The following is a 23,626-nucleotide window of genomic DNA, read 5'->3' as shown; positions in this document are numbered from 1 at the left end:
CTACAATTCCCAGAAGCTTTCACCACCACCACTGCTGGCCAGGATTTATGGGAGTTTAAGTCCAAGAACATCTGGAGGCCCAAGGTTGGGGACCACTGGTTTAGACCGAAGGGCCCATCTAACCCAACATTCTGATTCCTGCATTAGCCTCTAGGAACCTCCAAAAAAAGAGAGGTTGTGTTCACTGTGCTATTTTTGCAGAAGATGTATGGTGGCTATATCCTTTCTTTGACAATAAGGATGCTCCTATAGTTAGTCATTTAAACCACGTGTGGGCAACTGTGATCCCACCAATAACTTAGGCCTAGATCTCCTATCAGCTTTGGCCAACATAGCCAGCAATGAGGAGTTATGAGAACTGTCTTCCGAAAACATATGGAAGGACAAAATTATATACTCCTGATCCAAGCCTTGGAAAATTCATGGGTTGATCAATGTAATGTGCTGGAGAAGAGAGTACCTAGGAAGACAATTCAGAGATTGGAAAGAAAGGCCTAAGCTTGAAGGCTTTGTGGACTAGCTAGGCCTAGCTCTACCAAAGCTTCCTATTCAGAAAGGAAGCTTCATTTTTAAACAGAAAGCCTTCAAGCTTAGACCTTTCTCTCAACTGAGCCAAGTTTGTCAAGAGGAACTGGCCTAATGGAGAATTATGGGATTTGTAGTTAAAAAAAATGCAAATGCCAAACCCCTAATCACTGGAAAGGATAATTACCACATGAAATTTACTAAGGATTGGCTGCTAGTTATTCATCTTGAAAAAAAATGTTTTGGTTGATATCAGGGTCTTTTTCAGGACTGTGTACACCATTGCCTCCTGCCTCAATCATAAACCACCAAGAGATTATATAGTGATATTCATCACTAAGTGCAGTGTGAAAATTGTATTTAATTTCTTTACTTCCAGATACTTAGATGGATGCAATACCTGAACCAGAACTCTAAAAGACTTCTGCAACAGTTACAGAAGGAGCTAAAATATAGTAAGGAACGTGATAAAGAATGCAAAATATTTTAGAAAATATATTACTTAATTTTAATGAAAGACAGAGATTTTCTTAGCCATGGAGAGGCACTGTGATCAATGAATCAGCTATGACATGAGAGGGTTGTGTGACATCCAAATATACTGTACTTATTTTAGTTACAAATTCATTAGGTGGCCCTGAGCAAAACATGTTAGCTTATAGTCAGCTTCTTACCTGCAAAATAAGATTCAGAGATCAGCCCTTAGCCCATTCTTTTTATAAAGAAAAATGGCCAGCAAAACTTGTGACTGTGAGGTGAGAAGTGAAATATTAATGCCTAATTGCAGCAATAAATGACAGAAAAGACTCCATGGTGGAAAAAGTCTAGAAATGCCAAATGGTTAGCTCAGTAGTAATGCCACTGCCATTTCAAATATCTCCTCAGGTACTCTTTATTCATGTTTTGTGCTTTTAACATTGTGTAAAGATAAAAGCTAGAAGGAAAGTAATATTATGCTGAATTTCAAGCTCATTTGATTGCTAACAGCACCATTGCTATAGCCTTTTTGTTTCTTCTCATTACGGTTTTACCTTGAGAAATAGAAAGTCTCATTATTGGAATGAAAAAAAGAGAAAGGGAAAGAAATAGAAAAAGAAAGAGAGGAAATGTTTGAGTGGCTGAAGGAGGAAGAACCAGCCTTGAGGGAACTGCTGTATTCACTGAATATTTTTCCTTATAATATCCACTATCTCACAATGTCACATTCTATTCCATCATCCTCAGGTAAGAGTTGTTCTAAAAGCTTTATATAGCCTCCAGCTACAGTAGCATCTCACTTTATGCACATCTTCTCTGTACACTCACCCACCATGGCAATGTGATTGACTTTCCTTCTGGCATAGCCCATATTTGAATCTCTCATAAGAGAAGTCCTCATCAAATGGGAGCTGACATCTATTTCACACATGTATAGGAAGCAAAGATGCACAAGTCCATGTCAGTGTAATGCTTTGGCCATGCCCTTTCTTGTTCATGCTGATGTTCTGCTGAGCTTATTAAAATGGCCTCTGCATACATATAGTTGAAATATATTCATAAATGTAGGAGATATCATGTGACTGTGAACCCAATCCATCAATTTTCCTGGTCTTGCAGAAACCTCTTCATTCATGCTATTATCATGTACACAGGTATTCCAGTAAACAAACAGGTATCAAGGAGCATGTCCAAAGAGAACACTGCTGTTCAGGACATGGCAAGCTGACATGACCTTCTTCCCAATATATGCTAAATAGACTATTTCCTGAAAAGGGCTAGTGAGAGGTGATTTCACATTCAGAAAGTGAAGTATTCTGATTTGGGTTACTTCAGATACATAGCTTTAGGGCTAAGTCAAAAGAAGCTTGTGGGAAAAATAATGTGATTTTAAAAAATGTTTTCAATTTGGGAACACATTTCAATTTAATTTTAAAAGAGAAACATCACTTGAAGATTATGCCAGGTGCTCTTCCTGAACATTCTGAACCAGCTTTATCTTACTATGATTACATTTTATATTACTATGTTTTTTATGAAGTAAACTGGACAACACTTCCTCAATTTCTGTGACCCTGTTTCTGTAAAAAAAATCCATGAATAGCAATGGACACAAAACTGAAAAATGATGGTTTGCGATGGTTCACAGTTTGTGGTTAGCCACAAATCACAAATTGCTGCAAACCAAGTAGGAAACCGAACCAGACTGCAGTTGGGTTTTTGGTTTGTGATGCCTGCTCCTGTCACACTGCTGCTCTGCTGCTGCCACCACACCACTGTAGCTTTTGTGTGGCTCTTGATGAGTTAAAACAACAATGTTTGATGTTAAAAAAAAATAAAAAGCAAACACAGGGTGAATTCATTGGAGGAAGAGCAGCAGGAGCCTTTTACACATTGCAAGAGACAGTCATCTTGCCATTTATGGTTAGCAGATTCCAGAAATGGTAGACACTCATTTTAAATCCTAGATTAGAAATAATCTTGGCTATATCTGGGGAAATGTTCCATTTCCCTTGCACAATTCTGACAACAGTTGACTCTTTGCAATAATTCTCTTATTATGGAATAATGTGCAACACCACAGATAAATTGCCTACTTTCTATACTGTCAATATGAGATTATTCAGAACAGAAAGAACAGCAAAATAAATAATGCTTGAAGTTTTCAATAACAACTAATAAATTTTGAATTTATATCAGCAGAAAGGTCACACTGGTAGATTTGTTTCCTATAACTGGTCTTGAATAAGTAAAACAATAAACAGTGACACTGTATATAGTTTTATAATGCAATTTAAACATATTTTCAATTCTCTTGTTTTACTGATGAAATTACTGGAATAGGACAGCCATTCCTCAGCTATTAATAAAATCCCTGCAGACTATCTACTTTATAAACCTTGAAAATAGCTTCTATAGGAAGCTGTAAAATATTAATCTGGTACCCAGGGACAAAAGATACTCGGCTTTTTCTGAAAAAGAAAATTGTAAGAGCTATACTGAACAAATACAATTGTATTTAGAAATGGAAAAATAACATAGGTTTCTCTTACACAAAAGCCTGCTGCCTCAGAAGGTCTTAGTTACGAGCTTCACAGACTAAATTCCCATGTACAGTACAACTTCATTTATCTCAGAAAATTCAGTTCGGCAAGAAAATGATAGTGTAAGGAGGTAACATTTCAGAAGGCAGGTTAAAGCATGAATTCAGGCCTCTATGTATTACAAATCATTCAGTGAAAGTAAAGAAAACTCATACCCAATCGATACCCGACCAGTCTTGTTCAGATCAGTCTGGTATGGGGTATGCAGAAGGCAGCATATTTTGTCCTTTATTCATGCTAGATTATCACTTTTTTGAAGGTGGGGATGGTATCAAAAGCATGGAAACAGTATCTTGATAAAATAATCTCCAAAATTAGAGTAAGACTCAATAGGGACTGTGTGACAAACTGGTAATCTCAAGTGTGGATATAATGTAATGCTGAATATTCCTGGGTATATCAATTACAATCCAATCTGGACTTCAGTCCTTTCTCTTTTTGGAAGAACAATCAGGTGACAGAGTGAAATAGTGCAGAGGGAAAAAAGGGGGGGAACTATGAGGGAGATTGGATGGGGAATTGAATTTTTTTGCTGGAGAGTAGCAGATCTCTGATGAGTCTCCTGAGCTTCTCAGCAGCATTTGATTCTCTCAGTTGTGCAATCTCACTGCACTGCTTCTTAGAACTGAGGGAATGTGGAAATGGTGGTTCCACTTGTATCTTCAGATTTGTTTCCAGAAAGTGACATTGAGGTGATTTGTGCTTGCTACCATAGCAATTATGCCATGAGAATCACAAAAGGAGGAGCTGAATCCATCTTTTTCCATGGGAGGTCCAAATAGCCTCAGTGGTATGGAATGCTTTTGCCCAGCTTTGATTGATGCACTCACTACAATTGTTCCAGGGCAGCTTCACTATAATGATATGTGCTCTGAACTCCCTCCTTGAAGACAATTTGGAAGTTGCAGTTGGCTCCCCTACCTAGATTCAATTCATATTCAGGAACTGAATTTACAGCTGCTGAGGGTTGCTGAATTTGGATAATGCAGGCTTTTGCTATAAATATATAGCAAAACCTTTATACAAAGTGTGTTTTCAACCATGGATCACATGGTGGCAAAATATGTTCCTGGGAAGTCTACATTTTAAGCTTTGAAGTAGGAAAATGGTTTCCATCAAAATGGCAAGAAATAGCTGCTTCCTTTCCCACAATTATCTTTCCTAAATTGTGTTTTTTTCACATACTTGCACTGCCAAAGAAGGATGGAAATGAAAAGGTGGGTAGACAAGCAGGTATATTGAGAACAACTGTTGGAAATCTTGTTTACTCTGCCCACTTCCTTGGTACTTGACATTCCTCAGATAAGGCAGCTCTTTAATTGCTCATTTCCTCCTTAGAAGGTAGCTAATTGGCCTAGGAGTGATCCTCTTGGAGTGCGGAGACAGGAGAAAAATCCAGAGTCCTCTGGGGTGATCGCTTGCTTCCATTTTCCCCCCTCTTTCTTCCCCATAATAGGGCTGCAAAATAGTAGTTTTGATCCTGACACGCATGTTTGATGTCTGCTTCAATTGTGAACAAAGTCTTATGCTCTGCAGATCTCGTTTTTAGAAGCTGTCTTTACTAGCTAGAGTGGATGGGTGTAGAATGAGAGAGAGGGAGAGAAAGAAGGAAATATTTCGATTTGGGACTTCATAGAGTGTGATTTTTGTCAGGCTTGGATGAACTGTGTCATTTCCAATGAGCTGACTAAGAAGTTTTCTCTGCAAAGAATCACTGAATGAACTGTTTGCTCTGGCAGCTGATGGCTGTAGCTGGCTTTCTAAAGTATTGTTTGAACATTCACTTCTATGTGACACTTTGACAACGCAGTGTAACATTGCGTTTGGCATGGTGAACCATAAACCTTTGTGTCCCCCTCCCGCCGTGTGTTGCTTTTTGAAAAAAAAGAGGGGGGATTAGATGTTGGGAAATTTATGTTTTCACAGCCTGTGGATTGTACACAATCTGTAAGCACAAACTGCAATAGAAAAGAAAAGAAATAATTCAAAAACCTGCACACATGATATCTAAGAGCAAATTTCAGAAGAAAAACCAATTTAGGACTGTTTTACTTCAAGCCAAAATATTCTGATCAAATGTTCATCGAAGAAAGGGAAACCCAGACTTTTAATGATTAAGGTACAGCGTATATACAAATGTGAAAAATATGTCAGAACAAGAGCTAGGCATGAACCTGGAAATGGTGGTTTGTGACGGTTCACGGTTTGTTAATATTTGCCAACTATAAACTTTCTGATGAAATGAACCATTTTGTGGTTTGTGCAGTTTGGTAGAATGGCCCACATGTGAGTTAGAGATGCCAGACTCACAGTGAGACTTCAGCTGACTTTCTTCCTCACCTTCTCCAAGTTTGGGAAAGAATTAATTTCAGATATCTGAGTTATTACCTCACTCCCCAGCAAGTCCCCCAAGAAAATGATCTTTAGCCTAGAGAGATAAAGATAGATAGATAGATAGATAGATAGATAGATAGATAGATAGATAGATAGATAGATAGATAGATAGAGAGAGAGAGAGAGAGAGAGAGAGAGAGAGAGAGAGAGAGAGAGCACACAGAAAGTCTGTGTTTGTCAAGAAAGACAAAAACAATCTTTGTAGTGTTTCAAACTCTTACAGCAGGAGTAATCTCAGTTTTTAGCAATTTATACTGTTGTGCAAGCTCCCCATTACTGTCTGATAACCATCGAAGACATGCAAACATAGAGGAGCTGCACAGAGCTCCTCACACTCCATAAGATATCTTACCTCCAAAGCAAGAACAGAGTAAGGAATATTTTTCCCCATCATTGTCCAACAATTTGTGCAAAATGTTTGTGCCAGAACGTATATCATTTGCCCTTGTAAAGCAAATCATACACACATACACAGCTAGTATAGAGTCCTAGATTTATGAAAAAGCAAAAACAATCTATCCAATACTTCTAATTTTTTTTAAAAAAAAAATGTGTAGCAAGAAAACTGCTATCTTAGTTTTGTGCAGTTTAAACCATTTGTGCAAATGACAGAATCTTTCCAATCTACCCAATCTGCTTTAAAAAATAGATATCATGCTGACTGAAAATTCTTGGTGTTGTAGTCCAGCACATTTTGAGGGCATTAGACTGGCGAAAGGTGCTGAACCTTTAGTCAGTGTAGCAGGCCACTCTGAAGCCTCTATCCACTCAGGCCTCCAGGAGTGCTCACTACTTTTCCTCTTCAACTGCTGCCACCAATTATAATCAATATTTTAAAAGGACAAGTGTTTCTTCCAAAACAAAACTTGTTTATTGTTATAGTGAAATAAAATGAGTAAATCACAGGTAGATAATCAAGTTGTAAATCACTGTTTCTCATTCATTAAATCACACAGACTTTTCCTCACTGACTATTTTGGCTCACAGGCCTACTAACATGCTCATCACTATCTCTCTATCTCTCTATCTCTCACCCATCACACACCCCTATATATATTCCAGCTCCTCCCCCTTCTGCACCACCCTCCGTCCCCTCATTGGCTGATGTTCCACTGCCCAGCTGTGACGGACAGGTGAGAGCAGGGCTGTATGTTACAGTCAGGTATACATATATTCAAATTTGGAAAGTTTAATTGGTTCTGCATATGCTGCTCAGATTTCCCTGGTGTTTTCTTCTTTCAAAACGTTTCAATCTGCCAGCTTATTTTATCCAAAGGTATAAAAAGAGCCTCATTTCAAACTCAAGCAATGTACAAGCGTATGTGATGTGTGCATAATGAATTTGGAATGTCAATGCATGTTGTGAAGGAAAACAGTAAAAACCTCCGTAACAAGATGTGAAATGTTCAACAAAATACATGGCTTTATATATAATACATGTTCCTTCATCTAGCATATAGCAGAGATGTTCCAAACAGTACTAATTATACCCAGTTTATTACTTTTCTTGCTTCAGTGACTTGAATTCCTTTTCTTGAAAGGTGTGACCTTAACTAACCAGCAGGGCAGAGAAAGAGTCAGTTTGGAGACAGGAAAGGACATGGTCTTAATATTTCTGTTTCAATTTGTCTTTTACATGTTATTGAAGAAGTTCTAGAATCCCAAGAGAAGAATGGAACAAAAGGAAGACAAATAAAGCCTGCTTCCAAAAGGCACAGCTGTGCTTTCCTCATATCAGCATCCCCCAAGAACATTGTGCCATCAATTAAGATATGAGTTCACATAGTAAATATACTGCATGGAAGCTGGATGCCGCTCAATTTCAGACAATGTGAATGGGCAAGTCTACTCAATCCCTTGCCAATTGTTCTGACATGACTTCTGGCTTGCCTTGGCAATTGGTGTGTGAAATTTTTTGTCACCCATGCTATTTCACATCCATATAGAACCTCAAGGAGAAATCACCAAGGAATTTGTTCTAAAGAAATCTTTATCACACTAAAATAGATATTTTACACCAACCACAAGCTTTCAATTCCAGCAGGAGGCTTCTTCAGGCTGGGCATTGCAAAGCTTGAGGGGATATGGGAAGAAACAGAAAACTCCCAAAAATATGTTGCAGGCTAAAGACGTGGCCCAGGCTGCAGGCTGCAAATTTGTTGAATCAGTCAGATAACTTATTATTAAAGATGTACAGTTTCTTGTATCAGGTTTCTCCTCAGGTAATGAAGAATCAGTTTTCTCTTTCCAACAGTGTAGACAAAAGGTCACCAGTTACTTATTACCATCTGTGTTGCTTATCACTGAACTGTACTGCTCTGGTTTACTGGAGAGCAGTGGTGCACAGAAATGACAATCCCTAAATCAGAGGAAATTAAACTTTATTGACACACTGGGCAAAAGATGTCAGTTGGAGCCAAGTTAAGAATTCCACCAAGTGCTTAGAGGGAGATGGAGTCCTTAGGCAGAAGATTCATTAATATTTGAGTGGTCCCTCCTCTTGGTTTTGGATTTTATACAAGGGCCATATGGCTTTTAAAAATATAAAATATGTGTGTTTTTAATTTAATCCTGGAAAATACCTGGAACAGACACTCGGGGCATGGTCTGCAATCAGAGCAGGAAGTTCTATTAACACTTAAGAAGTTCTATTAACACTTAACAAGTCTCATCTAAATCTCAAGACTTGTCCAGCAGGAAGATGAGGAAATGTGGGGAAATTGAACTGTCAATTGAACACTTCTTCTGCTCCCTTTGTGGAGGACCAGAGGGAGTGAAATTATTATTTTTGCCTTTGCTAGACCATCACTGATGTACTAAATCAGTTGATTAATTTTTTAAAAAAAATTATTTGACTTGTGTGTAGTGCTGATTGAGAAACTGCCTACAGCCATAATTTCATCCAGCGCTTCATTCAAATGCAAAGCAAAATATTTTAAAAATTTAATCTGTTATTCGGCATATCAGCGATGAACTAGCAGATGACACTGATGATGATGATGATGATGATGATGATGATGATGATGATGATGATGATGATGATGTCACTTCCCCTACCCTATGGAGCAGCAGGGAAAGTGTTCAATTTGCCAATATCCTGAAGTGGCTCATTTATTAAGCTGCTTCATGGTACCAGAAATTCAAACTGGAAGGAACCAGTTGCAAGAGTTGATTTTAGTTTGTTCCCAGTGATCACATATATAGGGAATGGACTAAATTAGAGTGCACCAACCCAGGCTGAAAAAGTAAAAGACCCTGACGGAGGCTCAAAAAAGTGTGGGATGGGGTGCTCTGGGTGTAAATTGAGGCAAATATGGTTCTATGGTGTTGTCACCAGAAAAAAAAGGGAACCATTCTACCTGCCACAACATTCCAAACAGATGCCCTTACTTCCAAATACTGTGATAGCTGTATGTTCAATATAATGGGTACTAGTTTGATGAAGAGGCACTTGGCTGTGCCTTGTTTGGTGCAAGATATCCCTATCTCTATGATTACTGTTTCCTCCAGCATAAGCTCTTAACAAAGTCTTTCTCAATCTGCATCACTGGCTTTATCAGATAAATCACGTTGCCTGGAATTGGACTATCAAAACCTTTTTCATTTTAGTCAGGGCTTCTATGAAGACAGAACATGCCTTTGCATTATTATTCTCATAGGTATTTGTATTCCTTTTTTAATAAAAAAAATGCATTTTGATAAAAGACTGATGAAAGGAATTGCTTACACCAGCCACCTGTCTGGTTTCCTGCTGCTTTTCCTCAAGTCTGAGTTGTGCCACAATAATATGTCAATTGAGCTAGACAGGCATTGTTTTAAAAGAGTATTAAAATGGACATCAATATTTGAGGCTTTAACTGCAATGCAAACTGCAGACATAATAGAAAACTGAAAGCAAGAAAAAAATAGGCCATTGCTGAGAGTCTAGAGAATTAGACTGTCAGCACCAGGGAACTTTACAATCTGTATTCAGATGTAATACAGTTTCTTGATGTCTTCTTCTTTTCTTCTGGAAATATAACAAAATATGAAATAGATATGCATAGCAGAAAATCTAGTGGCACTAGTGAACCAAATATGAATTTCTGACTTTAAACTGGTAAGCTATACTTGTGTCAGATCATAGTGCCCATGGGATAAAGAAACAAATGGTGCTCATGCCATCCTATCCCAATCTCCTTCACAATAGGAATGCTTTTTTGTCTGCCTCCTCCTCCCGCCCTGTATGCATAAGGATCCACTTTTGCCTCTGGTTCTGCATGCTACCTTTGGCAGACCTAATGTTGACTGCTGTGCCTTCCGCCTCCACACACGGGACAGAGATCAGCCACATGGCTACCACTTCTGAATGCTGAAGGATCAGCCTTCCACACACTCCTATGAATCCACATCCCTCACTATCTAAACCCTCTTATGATGCAGCAATATGTACACTGAATAAATGTACTGGTAAGAGCTTTCTGGCTGATACATCTGTCTTAGAAGAACATACATTCTGTACACCCGAAAATAGAATAAAACCATCATACTGTATTTAGTTGAGGAAATCTGTATCTGTTTGATGCTATGGAAAGCCAGGAAAACAGAACTAAACCCAGGAATGAGGGAGTAGTTTAATATGAAGCAACCTTATTCACACTGAATTAGGGACTGCACTCTGGAATACAATTCCCTTGATTTTTCACAATCTGTACCTTAGGTGTGTACAAAGACATTATTAGAACTATTGAACTATTGAATCCCTAAATCAGGGATTTAGGTTTCAATTCTCCACTGTGCCTTCTTGAGAGGGGCTGGATTCGATGCTGCATAGGATCCATTCTAGCTTTGCAGGTTAATATATTATTATTGTTGTTATTTATTTATTATGCATAAAAATGCATCCAAATATATTCGCGAAGGCTTTCACAGCCGGGATCTAATGGTTGTTGTGGGTTTTTTGGGCTCTTTGGCTGTGTTCTGAAGTTATTTTATTTAACTGCAATGATCTTGAAACTCTGAAGATGCCGGCCACAGAGACTGGCAAAACGTTAGGAAGAACAACCTTCAAAACACGGCCAAAGAGCCCAAAAAACCCACAACAACTAGTTCATTTAAATGTTTGTCTGTAGATGCACTGGCACTAAAATGGCAAATTTCTCACCAGTTTGGTGACTTTGACAATGTGCAATACCCACAGCAAAGTAGGAGCAGGGAAATGAAAGGTGTGGCTCAATTTATAGTCACCTGTTTATATTTCCGCCTGGGTTGAGTCTGCATGGACATCCAGGGGTGAACCCTTTGTACAGTTATTTGGAAGTAAGCTCCCCTGATTTCAGTGGGATTTGTTTTGCAGTCAGCATGCATATGATTATGCTACTAATCCTACCGAACTCAAATGCCTAAATTCAAGTGGGAGCCCTATCTCAAGGAGACCCACTAAATTAATAAGATTTTCATAAGTGTTGACTCACCATTCAGCTTCTTGGTCCACTCTAGTTGGGGCAAACAATTAAACTGAATAGGATTTATACTTAGAATTGTGCTGCATGAAGAACACAAAAGGATATTGGAAATAGAGTTAGTACTTGTTTGAAATCTTGAAACTGAAAGCTCAGTTTGTCTGACAAGATTTCCTTGAATGATTACAATTCTTGTTCATGCTGAAAGCATGAAAAATAGCCATGTTCTGAATTTAAATTGAACCATTTTTTACTGGAAAACTGAATTCCACTGAGTGGAAATTATATCAGTGTCTTCTTTAATAATGAAATATGGAAAACAATTATTAATGTTGTAGATAGTAGTGGCATGATGAACATCCTCTGGCTTGGATAATAAAAGAAAGATGATACCCTAACTGATGTTATGGCATTTGCTTATTTTATACTTGATAAATTTCCATAGGCAACCCATATTTCTGTTCAGTGTCCTTAATTCACTAAATGCATTTCCTTATTTTTAATTAACATTATCATATTAAAACAATCCTGCAGAATCCTCTCTGCTAAACAAGTAAATAAAGGTCAATCCTAAATATTTGTCTAGCTTCAGACATATAAACAGAGAATAGTCTAACTGTTCTGTGTTTGCTAAATATGCATCTCCAGACCTCCTCCTTTCACATATTTCCAGTAGTGCTGTCAGGGTAGGAATTATGGGTATAAATCCACAGTCCCACTCAGGAGAATAAATAGGAGCCCCCACAAAACATAGTAACTATTATTTAGCACATTTTGAAATATGCAAAGTGATCTGTGTCATGATGATGGGATATGTAGTCAAAGAAATGTAAGATGGAGTCAGACTGGTTCTGTGTGAAGATGATTTGAGAGACATTGGAATGTTTTCTTCTAAGTGCCATAAGAGTGTTTTCCCGTTACAGGCTGGTTCAAGATAGCGATGAAGGCCAAATCGTGAACCCCATGGAAGACTCAACATTCCAAGCTAATTGGAGAAGAGATAAACAACACCCTGGACTCTCATGGGAATTAGGAGAGGAGGAAGGTGGTACAGCCTCTTGAGGTTAATTGGTTAACAGCCAGAATTGTCAAGAAGTAGGGAGGGGTTAGAGAGTGTAGAAAAATGGATGATGGGTTATGTGAAAGGATCTGAACGCTAATGGAGTTCTGTCCTGGATTTCATTCCATGATGATGGTTTTGAGTAGTATGTAACCTGAAGGAGAGAGGATGTAAGTAAAGGAGAAACAAGGAGGTGGGGCTAGCCCACTATAGCCCACCTTACTTAGCTTATTAGTGTTTGTTATTTTAAATGGGAAATAGTTATTTTATTTAACTGCAATGATCTTTGAATATGTTCTTGATCCTAAAGCTTGTGCAATATAAACTGATTCTAATGAAACTCTATTTTTCTAATAAAAATTAATTATACAAATTCTACAAAAGGACTAGTCTCTTGAACAGCAGGCTCTGGCTAAATCCAGGAAGTGGAGATATGTTTTAAGAGTCCGACCTAACTGAGCTTTAGTGAGTTCTAAGGAATCACAAAACCCATGTGTCTGTACTTGCAAAGTACTGGTTAAGAGTAAAGTGTTCTTTTAAGGTCAGACTTGTTCAAAGGACTTACGCTACATACTGCTGAGGTCCTGGGACTTGCCCCAGTGCAAAGGTGGTAGATAAGCAGCCTAATAAATGATTGGAATTGAAGAGGGAATGGACCAGGTTAGATTTCCTCAGAAAGGGAAAATTGGCTGATGTCAAAATGTAGTTACAGGGCCTTTAGGTGGTGAGAGATCCTCCTGGAAGCCAGAGGTGAGAAGGAACTGGCCTCTGCCATAGTTTCAGCACTATGGAAGACTCCACCACAAAGTTTGAGTTAGTTCATTTTCAAACGTTGTAGCTCTTAGTTTATGCCTATATATTCCAGATGTGGAGCAAAATCACTAGATGTAGATAAGGAGGGAAAAAATCTTGCATTTTCTCATTCTTACACATGAGGCAAGGAGTCATGCCCTTAGTCCATTTTCTGAAATACTCCAGTTTGGAATGGGAGTGAGGAACATGTTTCCTTTCAAAAGTAGACACAACACAACTGAGAGAGAGAGAGAGAAAAATCCAACAGTCTCTTTGTTACTACATTTTCCTCCATGTCTTAACTTCAGCATTGCAGCAGCCTTAACATCTATTTGATGAAGAAGTTTTAACTATACAATATTTTTGTCACATTACACTCATCCTCAGTCTCCCATCCACCTAAGTGCTGCTTTCCATTTTCATAAAAGTACAAACTCTTCAATTTCTAGGGTGAGCAAATAAATATTGCTTCAGCGCTAACAACCCTGCAATCCAGGATAAGTAGTCACTTGCCTGAAATCATTTTGATCATCTTTGAATCACTACCCCTGTAGCCAGCATACTGGCTCCATGGTTAACAGCACACTTCAATCTTCAGAGCTGTCAATGTGGCTCTTTTTATGCAAAATTAAATTCATTGCAAAGGAAAAAGTGTTTTGTAAGAAAAAAAAAGTTGAAGCACTGAAGAATCGGGACATCAAACATTGATGACTTTTAAAAAAGTGACATAAAGCATTGTTCCCCCTTCCTTGAAATGAGGCTTGTTTTGAAACCTACTTGAAAAAAATAATAATTAGGAATGAAAGATATTTTGCCAAAGAAAATAGTAATTAATGGAAAATGAATTGCTAAGATCAGCAGGGTTATTTACGTAAATAGGCATGACCACCAGATGATTTTAGTTTATCAATAGTACATGACTAGTGTTTCTTTTGAGTGAATCCCACTGGGTGACAGTTTGTGTTTACTATATAAAGGTGCCTATTAAACTCTCAGGCTTTTCAGGTGACACAATAAATACCAGCTGCCATCAGAATAACCAACAAGGAGAAAAAATTATTCCCAGTAGACACTACAAGGCACCAACTGTATGCTATAAAAAGCCATTTGACTGCTTTGCTTTCTGTAAAAAATGCTTCCACTGCAATACTTCAGCACATCTCCCACCTTTGTAATCTTGTTCTTATGATCAGCAATCATGGTTTTAAGGGGTCTATTTTTCTGCGGCAAATAAATCGCACCAAGAAACAGGAAATGCAGAATCAGGTTACTTACTGATTTTATATAATCACAATCACCACCTGCCATGTTCCATTTTCAAAGTCCAATTTACCTTGCAGGCAGAAACACCTGCATGAATGCAAATGGCCATATGTTTCAAATTTACAAGGGTAATCCACAAACTGTGGAGGCCAGGGCAGGTAGTCTTAAACTCATTTTATGTGTTTCAGTAGAATTTCCTTGAGACCACTGTGGAGATCTTCATTATAATTCACAGTTACCTGTATCTATGTGAGGGGATTAGGTCAAAGAAATGGTTTATACGCATCTTCATCTGACTCACAAATTTTATCCTTATTGAACATACAAGAAGGGACTATTATTAATCTAAAGAATTAAATGTGAAAATATCATATTCCAGTTTAATACTAAAACATGATATAATGATGTAGAACAAAGAACCTGTTTGTTTGTTTAGTCGTTTAGTCGTGTCCGACTCTTCGTGACCCCATGGACCAGAACACGCCAGGCCCTCCTGTCTTCTACTGCCTCCCGGAGTTGTGTCAGGTTCATGTTGGTTGCTTCGCAGACACTGTCCAGCCATCTCATCCTCGGTCGTCCCCTTCTCCTCTTGCCATCACACTTTCCCAACATCAGGGTCTTTTCCAGGGAGTCTTTTCTTCTCATTAGATGGCCAAAGTACTGGAGCCTCAGCTTCAGGATCTGTCCTTCCAGTGAGCACTCAGGGTTGATTTCCTTTAGAACTGATAGGTTTGTTCTCCTTGCAGTCCAGGGGATTCTCAAGAGCCTCCTCCAGCACCACAATTCAAAGGCATCAATTCTTCGGCGGTCAGCTTTCTTTATGGTCCAGCTCTCACTTCCATACATCATGACAGGAAAAACCATAGCTTTGACTATTCGGACTTTTGTTGGCAAGGTGATGTCTCTACTTTTCAAGATGCTGTCCAGATTTGTCATCGCTTTCCTCCCAAGAAGAAGGCGTCTTTTAATTTCAGGGCTGCTGTCTCCATCTGCAGTGATCATGGAGCCCAGGAAGATAAAATTTGACACTGCCTCCATATCTTCCCCTTCTATTTCCCAGGAGGTGATGGGACCAGTGGCCATGATCTTAGTTTTTTTGATGTTGAGTTTCAGACCGTTTTTTGCACTCTCCTCTTTCACTCTCATTACAAGGTTCTTTAATTCCTCCTCACTTTCTGCCATCAGAGTGATATCATCTGCATATCGGAGGTTGTTGATATTTCTTCCGGCAATCTTAATTCCGGCTTGGGTTTCTTCCAGTCCAGCCTTCCGCATGATGTATTCTGCATATAAGTTAAATAAGCTGGGGGACAATATACAGCCTTGCCGTACTCCTTTCCCAATTTTGAACCACTCAGTTGTTCCATGACCAGTTCTAACTGTTGCTTCCTGTCCCACATATAGGTTTCTCAGGAGACAGATAAAGTGGTCAGGCACTCCCATTTCTTTAAGAACTTGCCATAGTTTGCTGTGGTCCACACAGTCAAAGGCTTTCGCATAGTCAATGAAACAGAAGTAGATATTTTTCTGGAACTCTCTGGCTTTCTCCATAATCCAGCGCAAGTTAGCAATTTGGTCTCGAGTTCCTCTGCCTCTTCGGAATCCAGCTTGTACTTCTGGGAGTTCTCGGTCCACATACTGCTGAAGCCTACCTTGTAGGATTTTGAGCATAACCTTGCTAGCGTGCGAAATGAGTGCAATTGTACGGTAGTTGGAGCATTCTTTGGCACTGCCTTTCTTTGGGATTGGGATGTAGACTGATCTTTTCCAATCCTCTGGCCACTGTTGAGTTTTCCAAACTTGCTGGCATATTGAATGTAGCACCTTAACAGCATCATCTTTCAAGATTTTAAATAGTTCAACTGGAATGCCATCACCTCCACTGGCCTTGTTGTTAGCCAGGCTTTCTAAGGCCCACTTGACTTCGCTCTCCAGGATGTCTGGCTCAAGGTCAGCAACTACATTGTCTGGGTTGTCCGGGATATCCACATCTTTCTGATATAATTCCTCTGTGTATTCTTGCCACCTCTTCTTGACGTCTTCTGCTTCTGTTAGGTCCCTCCCATTTTTGTCTTTTATCATGTTCATCTTTGCGCAAAATGTTCCTCTAATATGTCCAATTTTCCTGAACAGATCTCTGGTCTTTCCTTTTCTGTTATCTTCCTCTATTTCTTTGCATTGTTCATTTAAGAAGGCCCTCTTGTCTCTCCTTGCTATTCTTTGGAAGTCTGAATTCAAGTTTCTGTAACTTTCCCTATCTCCCTTGCATTTTGCTTCCCTTCTCCTCTCTGCTATTTCTAAGGCCTCGTTGGACAGCCACTTTGCTTTCTTGCATTTCCTTTTCTTTGGGATGGTTTTCGTTGCTGCCTCCTGGACAATGTTACGAGCCTCTATCCAAAGTTCTTCAGGCATTCTGTCCACCAAATCTAGTTCCTTAAATCTGTTCTTTACTTCCACTGTGTATTCATAAGGGATTTGGTTTAGATTATACCTGAGTGGCCCAGTGGTTTTTCCTAATCTCTTCAGTGTAAGCTTGAATTTTGCTATGAGAAGCTGATGATCAGAACCGCAGTCAGCTCCAGGTCTTGTTTTTGCTGACTGTATAGAGCTTCTCCATCTTTGGCTGCAGAGAATATAATCAATCTGATTTCGATATTGCCCATCTGGTGATTTCCATGTATAGAGTCGCCTCTTGTGTTGTTGGAAAAGAGTGTTTGTGATGACCAGCTTATTCTCTTGACAAAACTCTATTAGCCTTTGTCCTGCTTCATTCTGAACTCCAAGGCCAAACTTCCCTGTTGTTCCTTTTATCTCTTGGCTCCCTACTTTAGCATTCCAGTCCCCTAGAATGAGAAGAACATCTTTCTTTGGTGTCAGTTCTAGAAGGTGTTGTAAATCTTCATAGAATTGTTCAATTTCAGTCTCCTCAGCAATGCTGGTTGGTGCATAAACTTGGATTATTGTGATGTTGAATGGTCTGCCTTGGATTCGTATTGACATCATTCTATCATTTTTGAGATTGTATCCCATTACAGCTTTTCCCACTCTTTTGTTGACTATGAGGGCTACTCCATTCCTTCTACGGGATTCTTGTCCACAATAGTAGATATGATAATCATCTGAGCTGAATTCGCCCATTCCTGTCCATTTTAGTTCACTGATGCCCAGGATGTCGATGTTTATTCTTGCCATCTCCTGTTTGACCACCTCCAGCTTCCCAATGTTCATAGATCTTACATTCCAGGTTCCTATGCAGTATTTTTCTTTGCAGCATTGGATTTTCCTTTCACTTCCAGGCACGTCCACAGCTGAGCGTCCTTTCGGCTTTGGCCCAACCACTTCATTAGCTCTGGAGCTACTTGTACTTGTCCTCCGCTCTTCCTCAGTAGCATGTTGGACGCCTTCCGACCTGAGGGGCCCATCTTCCAGTGTCATATCTTTTAGCCTTTTGTTTCTGATCATGGGGCGTTCTTGGCAAAGATACTGGAGTGGCTTGCCATTTCCTACTCCAAGTGGATTGCGTTTAGTCGGAACTCTCCACTATGTCCTGTCCGTCTTGGGTGTCCCTGCACGGCATAGCCCATAGTTTCTCTGAGTTACTCAAGCCCCTTCGCCACTAGATTATCATTTTTTTCTATTTTTTTTGGTCACAAATAAGATAACAATGTATTCGCAAAGGCTTTCATGGCCGGGATCTAATGGTTGTTGTGGGTTTTTCGGGCTCTTTGGCCGTGTTCTGAAGGTTGTTCTTCCTAACGTTTCGCCAGTCTCTGTGGCCACATCTTCAGAGGACAGCACTCTGTGCTCTGGTGTAGTTTGCTTGGGAGTGGAGTATTTATGGCTGTGAGATAGGCTTTTGTCCTATTCAGGAGATGGGTGATTAGTGTGTCTTGTTGTGGGTGTATTGTTGTGATAAGGAGAAGAGATTATCTGTCACTGTGATTGATGAGTGTCATTAGCTGGTCTTTTGTGTCTAGTGATCCCCAGTCCTTGTGGTAGAGGTCGTTGACCTTTTGCACGCTGTATTTTTCAGAGCTGAAAGCCAAGTTTTGTTGAGTTTCAAACTTTCCTCTTTCTTATTCTTATTTTTCTTTTCTTAAGCTATATCATCTTGGTAATGTGTTGTTTGAATTAATCACTATAACTGCATTTTTGATGATTTTTATACATGTCATATTGTTCTGTTTTTTATCCATTTAAGCTGCCCCGAGTAGACATTGTCTAGGGGTGTGTGGCAAAAATCTATTAATAAATAAATAAATAAATAAATAAATTAAATAATTAAATAAATAAATAAATAAATAAATAAATAAATAAATAAATAAATTTCTTGTTGAAGTTCTGCTGGTGCTTATGGATTTCAATGTCTTTCCTGTGCAATCTGACATAATGATTGCTGGTATTGTCCAGTATTTCAGTATTTTGAAATAAAATTTCATGTCCAGCTTGGTTTAGGGCATGTTCAGCTACTGCAGATTTTTCTGGTTGTTTTGTTGCAGACTGGTTGTTTTGTTGAAGTTCTCTGCCACAGCATCTGTTTTTCAGGAATCTTCTTTTGAGAAACATTAGGAGGCCCATCGCTTTTGTGTTATGTATTTTTTTTTGTTTGTGTTAATCCATATTTGATGTACTGAAAAATGAAAAAATGAATATCTATGTATATCACTGTGCAGATGGAATCTGGATCACCGTATGAAGATATTTAGGAAGGAGCCAATACAGTTGACTGAAAGCCAAAACCTTTCACTTTATTTAAGCAAATGTCCCTAACTGCGGATATTCTTAACTAGTGAAAATATAACAGATGAAATAGCCTCATGACTCACAGTCAGAGAAACATTTTAATATAGAGGGATCCTTCATGACACACTTTTCTCTGGCCCACTCACATTCTGGGGAGCTAATGCATTAGAATTTAATGCAGTTGGAACGACTAAAGAAGGGACCCTTTTAATCATTTCATCAAAAACCCTCCACCCTTGAAAGGAGAGCAGTTCTCTGATGCTTGCTTTTCACCACCCTCCTACTTTTTTGTCTTCTATATGTGTTTAATTCAAACTTCCAGACTTCCTCTTTCCATATTCATTTCACCTCTTAGTTTCTGATCTACTTTCTCAGCTCTTAGAAAACTGACTGCATGGACAGTTTTAATATTTCTAAGCCAGAATTTCCAACTGCAATGAAAGGAATGAAGTAAAAAAGAACAAGTTTATCTGTAACTGTTTAAACAGAGAGCGAACTGGCACAAGCCCTCAAGGATTACCCCATTTCCATTTTTCTTCCTTCATCTCTAAAAATAATTCCCAGTAACCCACAGATAGGAACAAAAGCCAGCCCTTCTTATGAATTTTTATTCCCTATGGAGACTTATGGTGCTATAAACCAACCGCACTATCAAGGAGATAGCATCATCTCCCTCTCTTATTAATAAGACCAAGAGGCAGAACCTGTTCAACTGCTGCTGGAAGTTATATGAACAGTTACTGGGGTAGGTAGGTATGGTTCACTCCAGGTCATTCCAATTGAGACTTTGATTATCTAAGTCATCTCAAAATAATGATATTCATTACTCTTCACAATCTTTGTCAGAGTGACAATAACAGACTGTGAAATATACAATGCTATGACAGTAAACAAAGCACATGCAGTTTCTATACAATATTCAAGGGCTGCACAGCAACACTCTAGAGAGTCAACAAAATAAGATGCTGAACTTGTAAAACTAAGCCCTTAATCTTTTGAATTAGGCCAAGCAAACGTGAACAAAGCAGATAGGCTCTGCTTTTCTCCATCCATATATTTTTGGTTTCAGCTTACCCAGAAAGGTCTTACTTTTTTAAGATTTAAAAGAGAGAGAGAGAGAGAGGTATAGGATTTGTGTACAATTTTTGAGAGATTTTTGAGGTCATGGCCTCTTGGTAGGATATCCCTAGTAGGATATTATATGGATAACTTTATACTATAGACTGAAAACTATTTTTGAATGAAGGGAGGAACATTCTTATTGTTCAGGTGACAAGCAGTATTTCAAATTCATTTAAACTAAATGGGAGTTTGCCTTTTTGTTGAATTCACAACAAAAACAAAAAACAAAATTAGAATGGATCCACTATCAGGTGATTGTGCATGGGTAATAGTTTGCACTTTTCCCCTTCTTCTAAAATAATGTTAACTCTAAAAGAATGTAACATCTTGTCTGATGATAAATAAATCTTCGGGGATGCTTGCCAGTGAGTCATGTTTTGTTTTGTTCTTTTAAATATATCTTGCTTCTACATTAAGACTGGTGCAGCTGATTCCTTGACGATGGTGACATAGGTTTTTGTAGTGACTGACAAGACACTTGCATCAACAAGATGGATGGCAACAATCAAAAAAGCAAAAAGAGAGAGACAGAGAGATACCCCCAAGACCTCAACCAGACTATATTTGCAACACAATAAATTCTTCTGAATGACACAAATGACTTTGAGGTAGCCTTTCCTGTATCCCCATGACAACTTTAAGCTTCAGGAGTAAATGTTACATTCTTCACTGTTTATTTTCCAGCAGATTCACCCACCCTTCTGACAAGGAAAGGAAATTATTCCTACCTAGCATTATCTGGTACTTGAGAGACATGCCATTTGTCTTTGAGAAAATATTTTTATTTGATTGTTAATATCACTACTTCTTTACAGTAACAACTTCTAAAAAAGATTTGGTGCTCTTTTTGTTCAAGGCACCGTGAAGTTTGCTTGGTTGTTGAGGGTGCAACTAGACAGTCACATTCTCTCAGCATGGATCAAGTTTGGCTATGCTTAGCAGGGATGCTTTGAGATGTGGTATGTGATTTAACAAAATCATTGCATTCACATGCAAGAATCAGTCTCACCTCTAGTGATCTTATCTGGCCCTTTTCTCCCGTAAAGAGAGAGAAAAAAGAAGAAAACCCTATGAAAATGGAGACCTCCTTGTTCTCTTCCTAGGCAAAAGGACAGTTTAATTCATCCACTTTGTTTTGATCCCCATGATTGCATATTTTGGAACTCAGACAAAATGGAGTGGTCCTACCCACAATTAAAAAATGTAGCTTCTGACAGAGACCCGAAAAGGTGCATATAGGCAAAGATCTGAGATGGGTTGGTTCATTATGGGCTGTATGTTATGTGGTCACCAGCTGTGATGTTCGCCCCTCGTGCCCTTTGCCTCTCTGTCCAGACACAGAGCACACAAATGCAAATCAACATCAATTATGGAAGGATGAAGATGCAAGTCCAAACTTCACTGTCTTTCAAATAAAACTTGTTTATTGATTACAGATGTTTGATTATTAATCATAGGTAACTTCTTCAGGTTTATTTATCACCAATCTCAACCTTCTATTTGTTATAACAGTTCTTAATTCACTCTTCATGCTAATCACACCTCAGATCTCCCAAATACCACACTCTGTCTCTCCACTCTCCCTGATTCTGACTGACTCCGCCTCTTTATTACATATCTCTTGGCTCCGCCTCTTAGCAATATTAGCCTGCAACATGAATATACATGACTACTTAACATAATAAGGGTGAACGCTACACCAGCAAAGGAGAAAAACAGCCTGTCCCCACAGTTGGCCAAACAGCAGGACAAATCCCCATCTGATCGTATCCTGAGATATCTGTACAAGATTTTTTTAACCTGAGAAGTCTCATGGAAAATCTTGAATGATTTCTTGGGTGTTTTGTTGTCAAATTACACGCATAAATGAATGGGGGAAAAGACAAGACTAGGGAACTTGGGCTTATGATGGAAGAGCTAGTACTAAATAGATAATTAAATCAAGAAAAATGAAGTTCTAGAGATCTGGGAATTGATGGGATAAATGTATTGCTGTATGAATTACTTGTGTCTATCATCAAAATCTGGTAGCTAGTTTTCAATATTTTCTTTCCTCTTACAAGAGGAAAATAAGGAGGAATTATACAAATACATGGTTGGGTTTAAGAACATAGAAACTTTGGTTCTCTGGCTTCTTTAGAATTCTGTAGGAGAAGACAAATGGATTGAAACCAACACAATCATAGGATGGACAGCACTTCCATAACACATCTGGCCTTGAGTATGATGACCTGATTTGGATGATTTAGTGGAAGGGGAAATTTTTGTTGATCTGCCTCATGTTGTGAAATGTCCTGGGCTGGCCTTGAACATATTAAATCCAATTTGTCTCTTACTTTCTGGCTATGACAGACTTCTTTACAAAAGAGAGGGGGTAGACAGGTAAATTCAGAGTATGCCCTGGATGGATGGAATATGGCCATAACTTTATTGGTTACAGCTGCAAAGCCTTGGAATGGATCCAGTAACTCAGTGACTACCTGCCAAGTAATAAAGCAACCCAGTCCAACCCACTTGCTAACTAAATCCTGGTGTGTGCCATGATCTGGGTACTATCCAGACAGTTAGCTACTCCATGGATCCCTTATCATCTGAGGTATGAGTCCTGACTTGTTGCTCCTGAGCTGAGCAGCTGCATCTCGGAAGCCTTTACCTCAAGATTGTTAAAAGGCTCCCCACAATGGGATTCAAGCTAGCAGGCCCCACACAGGAAATATCGTACCCCTCAAAACTTGATTCGTCCCAAGGCACACCCATGCATACATCTCTGCATCCCATAAAGTCATGGCAAAGAATGAAAATATCTTGAGATTAGGTCCCCAGGCCTATCCTTTCCTGTATACTGCTGAAATGCCACATACATTGCCTAATTATAAGGCAATAATATAAATAAAGAAGTGAGTAGAAATAGATAAAGTATTGTTGTCTACTACAGAGATGTTTGTACCTATGCTTACAGAATCATCAATAAGTTTTACTTAAGGTGACCTGAAAGAAAAGTGAGTGACCAGCAGTGAAGGCTGAGTAGCAATTAATAGAAGCTGCCAGATGGTATGTGAGCATAAGACTGGCACTGGAAACAAGTGAACTCGGCAGCAGTGCTCACTTTGATGACAGATTTACTGGTTGGAAAAGCTTGAATGCTCCTGTGATGTTTTCCCCTAGTGTTGTAATGGAAGCTATGCAAGTTCATCTTAAAAGCTTCC

The sequence above is a fragment of the Pogona vitticeps genome, chromosome 4 (genome assembly GCF_051106095.1).
Source record: "Pogona vitticeps strain Pit_001003342236 chromosome 4, PviZW2.1, whole genome shotgun sequence".
In the NCBI taxonomy this organism is placed as follows: domain Eukaryota; kingdom Metazoa; phylum Chordata; class Lepidosauria; order Squamata; family Agamidae; genus Pogona; species Pogona vitticeps.
Note: the sequence above shows the minus strand (reverse complement) of the source record.